Source organism: Vulpes vulpes, chromosome 12, assembly GCF_048418805.1.
Source record: "Vulpes vulpes isolate BD-2025 chromosome 12, VulVul3, whole genome shotgun sequence".
NCBI classification, from domain to species: domain Eukaryota; kingdom Metazoa; phylum Chordata; class Mammalia; order Carnivora; family Canidae; genus Vulpes; species Vulpes vulpes.
Window position 1 is genome coordinate 134,275,861 of NC_132791.1, and position 11,197 is coordinate 134,287,057.

The following is an 11,197-nucleotide window of genomic DNA, read 5'->3' on the forward strand; positions in this document are numbered from 1 at the left end:
TAGCATACCATTAATCACATACTGCCTTCCAGATTCAACCCTCAGCAGTGGAATGTCAACACTTCATACACATTTTTTCATACTGTTTTTCTTTTTTCTCGGTCCAAATCAAGAAGTGTCCATTGAGGCCAAAATGGGTCCCCTTGAATTCACCTAATGACTTCCATCTCTTCCATAAAACAATGTGGACGGAAAGCAATATGTATTCGAATCACTGCACACACATAACTATTAAGATAGAGCGATGCCCCAGAAAGTGCCAGCAGGCAGCTCCTGTACTGTCCCTTCTCTGTCAAGATTGTGTGCCACAAACGAGTCAGAGACGTAGAGCTGTTAGACTCCTTGTTTTCAAGCAATAGAAAACAATTCGTCATAACTTAAGTGATTAGATCAATAAAAATGGAAGAGAAACTGAGTATCTGAAGGGATTAAAAAAAGCATTAAGCAGGGTCCTCAGGAAGGACTGGAAACCCAGCGGGCTCTGGGCATAGCACCCCATATATCTGCCTCAGATGCCACCATCAAAATGACCATGCTCCTATCACTTTTTTTGTCTTTGAATTATTTGCCTCAATTTGCAAATTCCACAAAGAAGAGTCTGACAACTTGCAGTGGCAGAAACTAGGAGTTGCTATAGCAGAAAGTTGGTGCTCCCTCAATATTTCAGGTTGGGGCCATATGACCAATGCTGGCCAATGGATTATGGAGGAAGCAACATATGTCACTTCCACCACAAGGCAATTAAGAGCTGGTGTGCCTCCCCCATCCTTCCCTCACCTATGAGCCTACCTTGGTGGAATGTTCCAGAAGACATGAGCCCCCATCCTCCCCTTTACCACTAGACCGCAAGCTCATGAAGCTAGGGTTCATAACTGCCCACCACAGCACCTGGCATACAGCAGGTGCTCAGTGAGTAGGTGTTGAATGGAGGACTTAATACACAAATCGTTCCTCAAAGCCTTCTGGGGGCCCTTTCCATTTACCTGTGTGTCTCCCCAACTGGACCATGAGTGTCTTGAAGGCAGGAGCTGGGACTCATTCAGTATATATTCCTGGTGCTCAGTGCTGTGCTGACACATGAAAGATAATCTAACAAAGGTTTGTTTGATGTGGATAAAAGGAAGAGTGATAGAATGTATGTATGTGTGGGGACACCTGGGTGGCTCAGTGGTTTAGTGCCTGCCTTTGGCTCAGGTCATGATTCGGGGTCCTGGGATTGAGTCCCACATCGGGCTCCCTGCAGGGAGCCTGCTTCTCCCTCTGCTTATGTCTCTGCCTCTCTTTCTCTGTCTCTCATGAATAAATAAAATCTTTTTTTAAAAAAGGAATATATGTATGTGTGGATGGATGGATGGATGGGCAGATAGATGGATTAACTACTGAGTTGGACAGCCTCCTCCCGCCTCCCGCTCCACGGCACCCCTGCTTCCCATCCACCCCCCACTCCTGCCTGGGGGGAGAGAACTCCCTCCCCCCCACTGTGCATTGGAAGGCAATCATGCTCCAGTCAATAAGCCAGTATTTGCTTCAGTGTATGTTTTTTGAGAGCAACTAACGTCTCCTGGAGAAACTAAGGCAGCTCAGCGGTAGAAATCTAAATAGTCAGTCTCCAATCCTCCTTGGAGAAGCCACCACCACGTCCACTGCCCAGGCCTCTGACTCTCTTTCTCTCTGTTTCTATCTCTCTTCTGTCTCTCACTACACACACCCTTAGTCCTTGGACTCTTGGCTGACAACCCATAAGAAGAGAAGGTTGTTACAGGTAACATTCACCTCTAGGAGAGATCTAGTTCAGAATGGTGGTCATCTTGACCTGGGATGGTGACTTCCTCATGGACAATTAGGCATTGGGCATCCAGGTCCCAAAGTCATGCTGTGGAGACTCCCATTCCAGTTGGGCTTGCCGGCCAGAGAGAGAGGAACAGCTCCCTCTTTACCACCCCAATGACTCCAGCCTTTCAGTTCAGGAATGAGGGAGTGTAGGGCACATGGCCTTAAAAGTGGAGTGGAAGCCCAGCTTACCCCTGCCACTCCCTGCCCAGTGTTCCAGGACTAGATGGAATGAGTCACCAGAGAAGGAGGGGGACAAAGGTGTGGGTAGGTGGCAGAAAAAGAGTTAGAAACAGAGATGCAAGGCTCTAAGACAGTAGCACAGAATGGGTTAATGAAATAATGCAGGCAGGCATAAAATTGCAGGCAAAAAACAAAGAAGGAAAACTATATACAAACAGGAGCAAATATCTAAAATATATAAACAGCTTGTACAAATCAGTAACTCCCCGGAAAAGAGGGCACAAATTTTACAGGACATTCTTAAAAGATAGTCCATAAAATAAACCTAAATGTCTAACCAACCTGTGAAAAGATATTTAATCTCACTGATCATTAAGAAAATATATTCAGGGACACCTAAGTGGCTCAGTGGTTGAACGTCTCCCTTTGGTTCAGTTGGTGATCTGGTGATCCCGGGGTCCTTTTTTTTTTTAATTTTTTTTTTTTATTTATAGAGATGCAGAGAGAGAGAGAGGCAGAGACACAGGCAGAGGGAGAAACAGGCTCCATGCAGAGAGCCTGACATGGGACTGGTTCCAGGGTCTCCAGGATCACGCCCTGGGCTGCTAAACCGCTGTACCACGGGGGCTGCCCCCGGGGGTGGGGGGGTCCTTTGATCAAGTCCCACATGTCTCTGCCTCTCTTTTTGTGTGTCTCATGAATAAATAAATACAATCTTTTTAAAAAAAATCTAAAAGAAAAAAGTTTAACCCAACAAACCACCTATAAAGAGGAGTCTTACTGAAAATTCCCACATTTGCATAAATAAATGTTTACAACACTGTTCTTATTTATTTATTTGAAATATTTTATTTATTTATTCCCAGGACCCCAGGATCATGCCCTGAGCTGAAGGCAGATGGTCAACCACTGAGCAACCCAGGTGCCCTGGGGCTCAGCAGTTTAGCGCTGCCTTCAGCCCAGGGTGTGATCCTGGAGACCTGGGATGGAGTTCGACATGGGGCTCCCTGCATGGAGCCTGCTTCTCCCTCTGCCTGTGTCTCTGCCTCTCTGCATGCCTGCCTGCCTCTGTGTGTGTGTGTGTGTGTGTGTGTGTGTCTGTCTTGAATAAATAAATAAAATCTTTAAAAAAAAATATTTTACCTATTTATTTTAGAGAGAGTGCACATGAGTTGGGAGAGGGGCAGAGGGCAAGGGGCTGAAGGGGAGAGCCATGGGGGAGGGAGAAGGAGAATCTCAAGTGGACTTTGCACTGAGCAGAGGAGCCTGACTCAGGGCTCTTGATCCCATGACGCTGAGATCATGACCTGAGCTGAAACCAAGAGTCAGATGCTTAACCAACTGAGCCACCCAGGCGCCCCTGCAATGGTGTTCTATGCTGTATTATGTATAACAGGAAAAGTACTTTTAAAAAGCCAAGTGTCCCTCGGGAAGAAAATGTTCAACTAGGAAAAATAACATAGCTCATAATAGGATCAACCCATAAACGGCGACATAGGGAAAACATCCATGATGTATTAACATAGGTGGAAAACAAGTCATACAATAATAAGCATGGTGTGATACCTTTTACGGTTTAAAAAAAATCTGATTTTGTTAATAAATACCAATGCCTGGGAGGAAGTCTGGAAAGATGCAAACCCACCTGCTGGGTGAAGAAGAGAAGGGATTGCACAGCAGGACCAGGTGAGGAGTCAGGGCATGGGGACTTTCCATTGAGAGAGAGAAGAAACCCAGAAGAGATCTATGTGATTGCCTGCTGTGCTCGCAGGGAATAGCCTTATTAAGAAAAATTACCCAGCACTGGAATGGGGATATGGGGGAAATAGGTGATGGGATGAGGGAGTGTGTTTGTCATGAGGTGCACCAGGGGATGGATGGAAGTGTCGAATCACTATATAGTACGTCTGGAACTCATATTACACTGTATGTTAAGTAATTTAAATAAAAATTTAATTTAAATAAATTAAATTTAAATAAAAACCTATTTAAAAAAAAAAGAAAGAGAAAGAAAAGCAACTCCTCATCTGTTTAGGTTTTTTCATAAGATTGCAGTGATTCGGTCCCATTTCTGGGTTCTACTTCTGTCTCCTGCTATTGCCGCCACATCTGCAGTAACTTCCCCACTCAAGTCTGGACCCCCTCAGAGTCATCTGTGAGGGTTGAATCAACTTTCTCCAAACCCTGGGTCATGTTGATATCTTGACTTCTTCCCTGGAGTCCCAAGTGTCCTCAAAGGCATCTAGAATAGTGAATCCTTTCCAGAAGGTTTTCAATTTACTTTGTTCCAATACATCAAAGGAATCGCTATCTGTGGCAGCTAGAACCTTATGAAATGTATTTCTTAATTACTAAAACTTCACAGTCAAAATGACTCCTTGACCCATGGGCTGCAGAATGACCGTGGCGTTAGCAGGCATGGAAGCAACACCACCTCATTGCCCACGTCCATCAGAGCTCTTGGAAGACCCAGTCCACTGTCAATAGGAAGTCATATTTTGCAGAGAATCCTTTTTTTCTGAGCCCTGGGTCTCAACAGCGGGCTTAAAATATTCAGTAACCCAGGTTGTACACAGGGGTGCCGTCACGCAGGCTTTGTGGACAGCGCACAGAGTAGATTCAGCCTCATTCTGAAGGGCCCCAGGATTCTCAGAATGGCAAACGACCACTGGCTTCAACTTGAGGTCACCTGCTGCATGAGCACCTAGCGTTGACTTCTCCTCTCCAGCTGTGGAAGTTCTAGATGCCATCTTCTTCCAACAGAAGGCTGTTTCATCTATACTGAGGATCTGCTGCTGAGCGTAGCCACCTTCATTTGTTACCTTAGCTCCTTCTTTTGGAGCACTTGCTCCTTGCCCTTGCACTTTGAGGTCACCACCTTGCCCGGCCTTCACAGAATGGATGAACATTAGGGTCTTGCTCTGGATTAGGCTTTCGTCCTAAGGGAATGTTGGGGCTCGTTTGGTGTTCTATCCAGACCACTGACACTGCACATCTGCAAGAAGGCTGCTTCTCTTTCTTATCATTTGTGTGATCACTGGAGTAGCAGTCTAATTTCCTTCGAGAACTTTTCCTCTGCATTCCCAACTTGGCTAACTTTGCTTTAGCACAAGAGGCCAAGCCTTCAGCCGATCTCGGCTTTCAACATGCTTTCCTCACGGAGCATGATCACTTCTAGCTTTTGATTTGTGAGAGACGCATGACTCTTCCTTTTACCTGAACACTTAGAGGCCACTGTATGGTTATTATTCATTAGCCTAATTTCAGTGTTGCTGTGCCTCAGGGAATAAGGAAGTCAGAGGAGAGAGAGAGAGACCAGGGAATGGCTGGTCAGTGGGGTAGTCAGAACACCCACACCATCTCATATGGGTGCAGTTCATGGCACCCCAAAGCAATTGCAATGGTACCATCAAAGATCCTCCTTAATCACAGATCACCATAACAAAGATAATGATGAAAAAGTCTGAAATACGGCAGGGATTGCCAAAATATGACACAGGGGAAGTGAGCAAATGGACCCCATAGACTTGCTCAATGCAGGGTCACCGCAACTCTTCAATGTGTGGGGAAAAAAAAAAAAGCAAATAATATCTGCGAAGCACAATAACCTGAAACACAACAAAACAAGGCATGGTCCTGAATGCCGCTAAGCACGCAGCATCCTAATTGCTCTTGGAACCACCATTACCACCTTAACCAAGTGGAATTAAACCTTTAACTTGTGTCCATTCTAATTTTATGAGTCGTGTTGGTAATTTTCATGAAAATGATACTTTGACAGGTTGGAGCGAGGGCCCTGCCCCTGCGGTCCTCTCCCAGCCTCCTCCTTATGTTCTCGGGGGTGCACCCCCACCTCCAGAGACAGAAGCCTCTGCTCTGTCCCCCCGGAGGACCCCAGAGCGGATCACATCACTACGGCTCACCCCCACCCCCACTGCTCTGTGGAAGAGGAATAGAAGGGGATGGAGGCAAGGAAAGCAAGAATGCAGAGAGGGGGGACATGGCACAAGGGTGGGGGTGCTCAGAGGGGTTTACAGGACACTGGCCTCCAGGGCTGGGAGTCCGCTGGACAGAGAGACACAGAGGAGGAGGCATCGACAGACAGCCCTTTATCCCCACACCTTGGAGGAGAGGACCAGGAATGTCCTGGAGCCAAAAGCAGACTGAGGTCAGTGAGGAGGCGGCAGCCTGGGCTGCAGCGACAGGAGCCCAGGGTGGGTGCACACCCACGCAGTGACAGGTGCCTCGGGGTCTCCCCAGAACTGCCTGCCAGCCGCCCCAGCACCTCTCAACCCCACGCCAGCAGGGACTGCATGGACAGCAGGTGCGTGAGGACTGGGACGTGTGACCGCCGGCCCCTGGCTGGGCTCAGGGACCTGGGACAGCGCACCAGTGAGCCTGGCGAGCCCCGCAGGTAAGAGCAGGAGAACAGGACACGGCCCGGTGACTCTTAGCTGGGAATTGGAGGGAGGCGGGAGAGCAGCCATCCAGGAAGGATGAGAGAGCAGGCCAGGCTCTGCTGTCTCCCGCCTTCCTCCCTCTGATGTTCCCACATGGCACTCAAATCCCAGATGCCGTCTTGGCGCACATCACATTGTGGAGCACGGAAGCTGTGCTGGGAATGGGCACGGCTGCCGGAGTCAGTGGCTCCCTCCTTCCGGCAGAACCCAGGCCTCCAACACCCTCTCTTCTGAGAAACCACTTACTAGTAGAGTCACCCAACCAGTTGGAGTAGCAGAAAGGGAACATCATGGTGAGACCAATGTGGGCAGCTGGAGATCTGGGTTCTCAGAGCCGTGGAGATGCTAGATGTGGGGGCTTGGGTCACCAGGGTGGCCCTCGCCACTCCCACACCCATTCTCTGCAGAGTATGTGTCTGAACATTCACAGGAGGACACCTTCCTTGCCTCCCAGTTCCTGAATGGCCTCGTTCCCATCCCGGTCCAGCACCATCTCGCATCCTGGAGAACTTCCCCATCACTGCAGCCACAGACCGCTGTGCTGGTCCAGCCACCCTTCCCTCCCACCCCAGTGCCTTCAGGGCCCAGGTTCCCAATGTCCTGCTGCCCTGCGTCCCCCTCCTTTCCCAGCCAGCTCAGTGCCTCCTGCTCATCCCTGCAGGGAGGGGTGTAACTCTGTGACAGCGAGGGCTGAGTGGGGAGTGCTCTGTCCTGCTTCCTTGCCTGGATCTGTCCTGCTTCCTTGCCTGGATCCGCGCACTTGCAGGACACCTGCCAGTTGTCACGGCTTCTCAGGCTGCCCTACAGCTGGTCCGCTGAGGCTCCCCTCTGAGGGCCGACTGGGAAGAGATGTGCCCCAACCCCAGGGCAGTGCTTCTGCTTCGTAAGGGTCACTTGTGTCACTGTCTATTCTTAAAGCCCAGCCTGACCACAGAAAAGCACCTCCAGTACTCTAGTGGGGGAGGGGAGGGATATGGGGGTGGGTCTCTTTCTTTAGAATCAGAGGGTGGTTCTGGGTTCAATGCCACTGCCTCCAGGGAATGAAATTCCTTTAAGTGGAATAGTCTTGGCTTCCCAACAGTTAAAAACGGAACCCCTTCTGGAAGGCATCTCCACACCCAAACTTCCACCTTCTAGGCTCTGTCCCCACACAACCAGGGATCTGGGTGACTTTGGGTTCGGACCAGCAGCCCTTCACCAGGCTCTGCCACATGCGCCCACAAGGTGGCTCAGGCCGATTCACCTCCCTGTGACCATGTCCTCTCCTGTATTACCAGAAGTGATCAGAACGGGGAACCTTCATACCTCGCCTAGAGCACACCATCGCTGGTCTAAGCACCTCCCTAGATTTAACTCATGTAATCTTTCAAAGCAACCCAAGGAAGGAAGGATGATTGTCATCGACCTCACTTCATTTTTTTTTAAAGATTTTATTTGTTTATTTATTTATTAGAGAGACAGAGAGGGAGAGAGCACGCACAAGCAGGGGGAGGGGCAGAGGTTCTGGGAAGCAGACTCCCCACGGAGCAGGGAGCCCAACACAGGACTCCATCCCAGGACCCTGAATCATGACCTGAGCTTAACTGACTGAGCACCCCCCAGGTGTCCCCATCAATCTCGCTTTATACATGAAGAACCTGAGTCACAGAGAGGTTGGTTAACTTTCCCAAAGAGACACAGCTAGTAGGGAAGTCCACCAGGTGATTTGCCCCCATGGACATGGTAACAGAGGGCACTTTCTGCAGCCAGATTCCACCTGATGCTACCCTTCCCTTGTACACTGCCCCCCAACTCCAGCCCACTGAGACATCTGCCCAGACAGTTCCATGTTCCTAACCAGGGACGTGGCTGAGGACTGGCTCCTGGCCAAGACCCGGGTCCACCTCTCAGTGGTCCTGGCACGCACGCGAGATGCTCACTCATCTGCTTTGAATCCACTTTATGACGGAGACCTCCTTTCTCTGCAGGTGCAGTAGCTGCCCTTGGGCCACCCTGTCTTCAATGTAGGGAGGACCCCACACACACAGTGCCTGGAGTCTTGGGGCCCTGGGGCGGCCTCATCTAACCTCTGACCCTGGCTGTCCCTGTTTCTACTACACTGGGACATCAACGCTGAGCCCCATGCTGGGCTCCGTTCACCGGGAAAGCTCATGGAGCAGCAGGGCCCGGGGAGGCCTGGGAGTCCAGTGGTCGGAGTAGGGGCCCGGGAGCGGCTGAGGTTTGGCCCTGGGCAGCGAGGGCTCTCTGCTCACCGGTCAGTGTTGCTGGGACAGAAGGGGAAGGCTGCATGACGCTGATCCCCAAAGATGTAGCCCCCTTCCTCCCGCCCCGGGGCCTGAGAGCTCCCCTGCCCCTTCTGCCCAAATACACTTATTTCACAGCCCCTTCCTGCCTCCTCTTTTTTTTTTTTTTCAAAGATTTTATTTATTTATTCCTGAGAGACACCGAGAGAGAGGCAGAGACACAGGCAGAGGGAGAAGCAGGCTCCCTGTGGGGCGCCTGATGCGGGACTCGATCCCAGAACCCCAGGGTCACGCCCTGAGCCGAAGGCAGGCACTCAACTGCTGAGCCACCCAGGCGCCCCCTGCATCCTCTTCTTTCTCTGCTGTGTGACTTTGAGCAAGCCACTTAATCTCTCTGTGTCTCTTTCATCTGAAGACAGGGACTAGAAGAGCACCATCTTACAGACTATTATTAGAGTTAAATGTAATGTGAGGCACCCAGGGTGGCTCATGAGTCTGCCTTCGGCTCGGGTTGTGATCCCAGGGTTCTGGGATCGAGTCCCTCAGCGGGGAGTCTGCTTCTCCCTCTGCCTGCCACTCCCCTGGGTTGTGCTCTATCAAATAAATAAAATCTTTCCAAAAAAATAATTAAATGTAATGCCATAAGAACAAACCTCAGGTGAATAGGAAGAGTCTCTAGGGTTTCCTTCCGAATCTCTGCCACAGAAGACCCCTGCAGGATGTACCTCTGGCCTTCACCCCGGTGGTGTGGCCTCCCTGTGGGTCTCCATCTCCTGCCATTAATCTGCATGACAACCTTCCTTGGGCCTTGGGATTTAGGGCAGCCCTGCTCATTAGCCTCACGTGGCTCCATGTTGGCCACACGGAATGCAGTGTCCACTGTGGCGTCTCAGCCCCTCTGGAACCTGCCTGCCCCCCTTCCCCATTCTTCTGTCTCAGCACAGACTACAGCCAGGGGAGGCCAGGTACCCCAATGCTCCCTCTCTCCCTAACCAAATGCTGCCCCTTTGAGCCTAGCCCACGCCCTATGTCCCCTTGAATCCTCAGGGGCACCCCACAGATCCACATGGGTTCATGAGTCCTAACTATGGCTGAGGCTGGATGCCAGGCTGAATGAGGCGGATCAGCTCTGCCCTCTGGGAACCGGTGGCACAGATGGATCCAATCCCCTGGTCCCAGCAGAGGGGCCCTGGCATCTGACCTTTCCCTGTGGCTTGCTCTACCTCAGGAGGCTGGAATATGTGCCTATAGCACTTGCAAGCAGCACGAGCAAGGGATGCAGGTGGGTGGGGACTGTGGCCGGGGAGAATTACTTGTCTGATGGGGACATTGGCCACCCAGCTATGACTATAGCCAGGTCTTTAGAATTTTCAAGAGAAACCAGACATTGTCTAAGATTTAAGGGTTGGCCATTAATTCAACTTGAAAAAGGAACAAATAAGACACCTTGGCAGCCAATCCAAACATAGCTGTGGGCCTAGGTCAGGGAAGTCTTACAGGAGGGTTTTTTCTAAGACTTGTGAGCCCCAGTAAGATGCCCACACCTGTCCTCTGCCCTCTAGACCCCACAGCCCTGGGGTTTCAGCTCTGTTCTCTCCACCCCACCCCCACGTATGGGTCCCTTTTGCCCTGGGGGGAGCTCATCAGATGTCTCCCCATGACCATCCTCAACTGCCCAGCCCAACACGCTGCCACCGACAGTGGCCAGGTGAGCCAGTGCCACACCTGGGGGGATAAGCAGGGTCACGGGGGGACATAACAGGAGCACTGGCAACTCTGTGCTTACCAAGTTTGAGGGATCAGCTTGAATTCAGTGCCTGGATGCCCAATATTCCTACCACCACGCAGTCCACCCCTGCGGGGTGGGAACAACCACCACCACCACCACCACCACCTACCACCAAATGCCAGACAGACCTGTTGGATTCAGTCCCTGAGATCAACTCCACATGCCAAGCCCTTGTGCTCCTCCGGGATGTCAGCGATGAAACCATAAGCTAGGCCCAGTGTAGGAGCAGAAGGGGGCGATTCTCAGGTTCCTGCGGTGAGGAAGGGATCTTGGGGACAGGTTACTTGGAGGGTGCGCTGAGCAGGCTGGGCTCCTGGGTGGGCAGAGCCTGGAGTGATGTAGGTTTTGGTAGGTAATGGGGTGTAGTTTCGGGTATTATGGGTCCATTGTAGGTGGAGTTTAGGGTTGTCTGGGTTTCAAAGTGAGCATGGCTTGGATGGTCTAGGTTTCTGGTAGGCTGGGCTTAGGGTGGTCTCTTGCTTGGGTAGATGAGTAGTTTACATCTCAAGTTGGACTAGTCTTGGGTGGTCTGAGTGCCTAGGTGGGCAGGGCTGGTCCTTAGGTAGATTTTCTGGTGGACTGGGATCCTCACACGTCTGGGTCCCTAGGTAGGGGTTCTTAAGGTGAACCAGAATGGCTTTGGGTTGAAAAACAGGGCCTGGGTATGGCAGGGTGTGGAGGTCCTAGCCTTC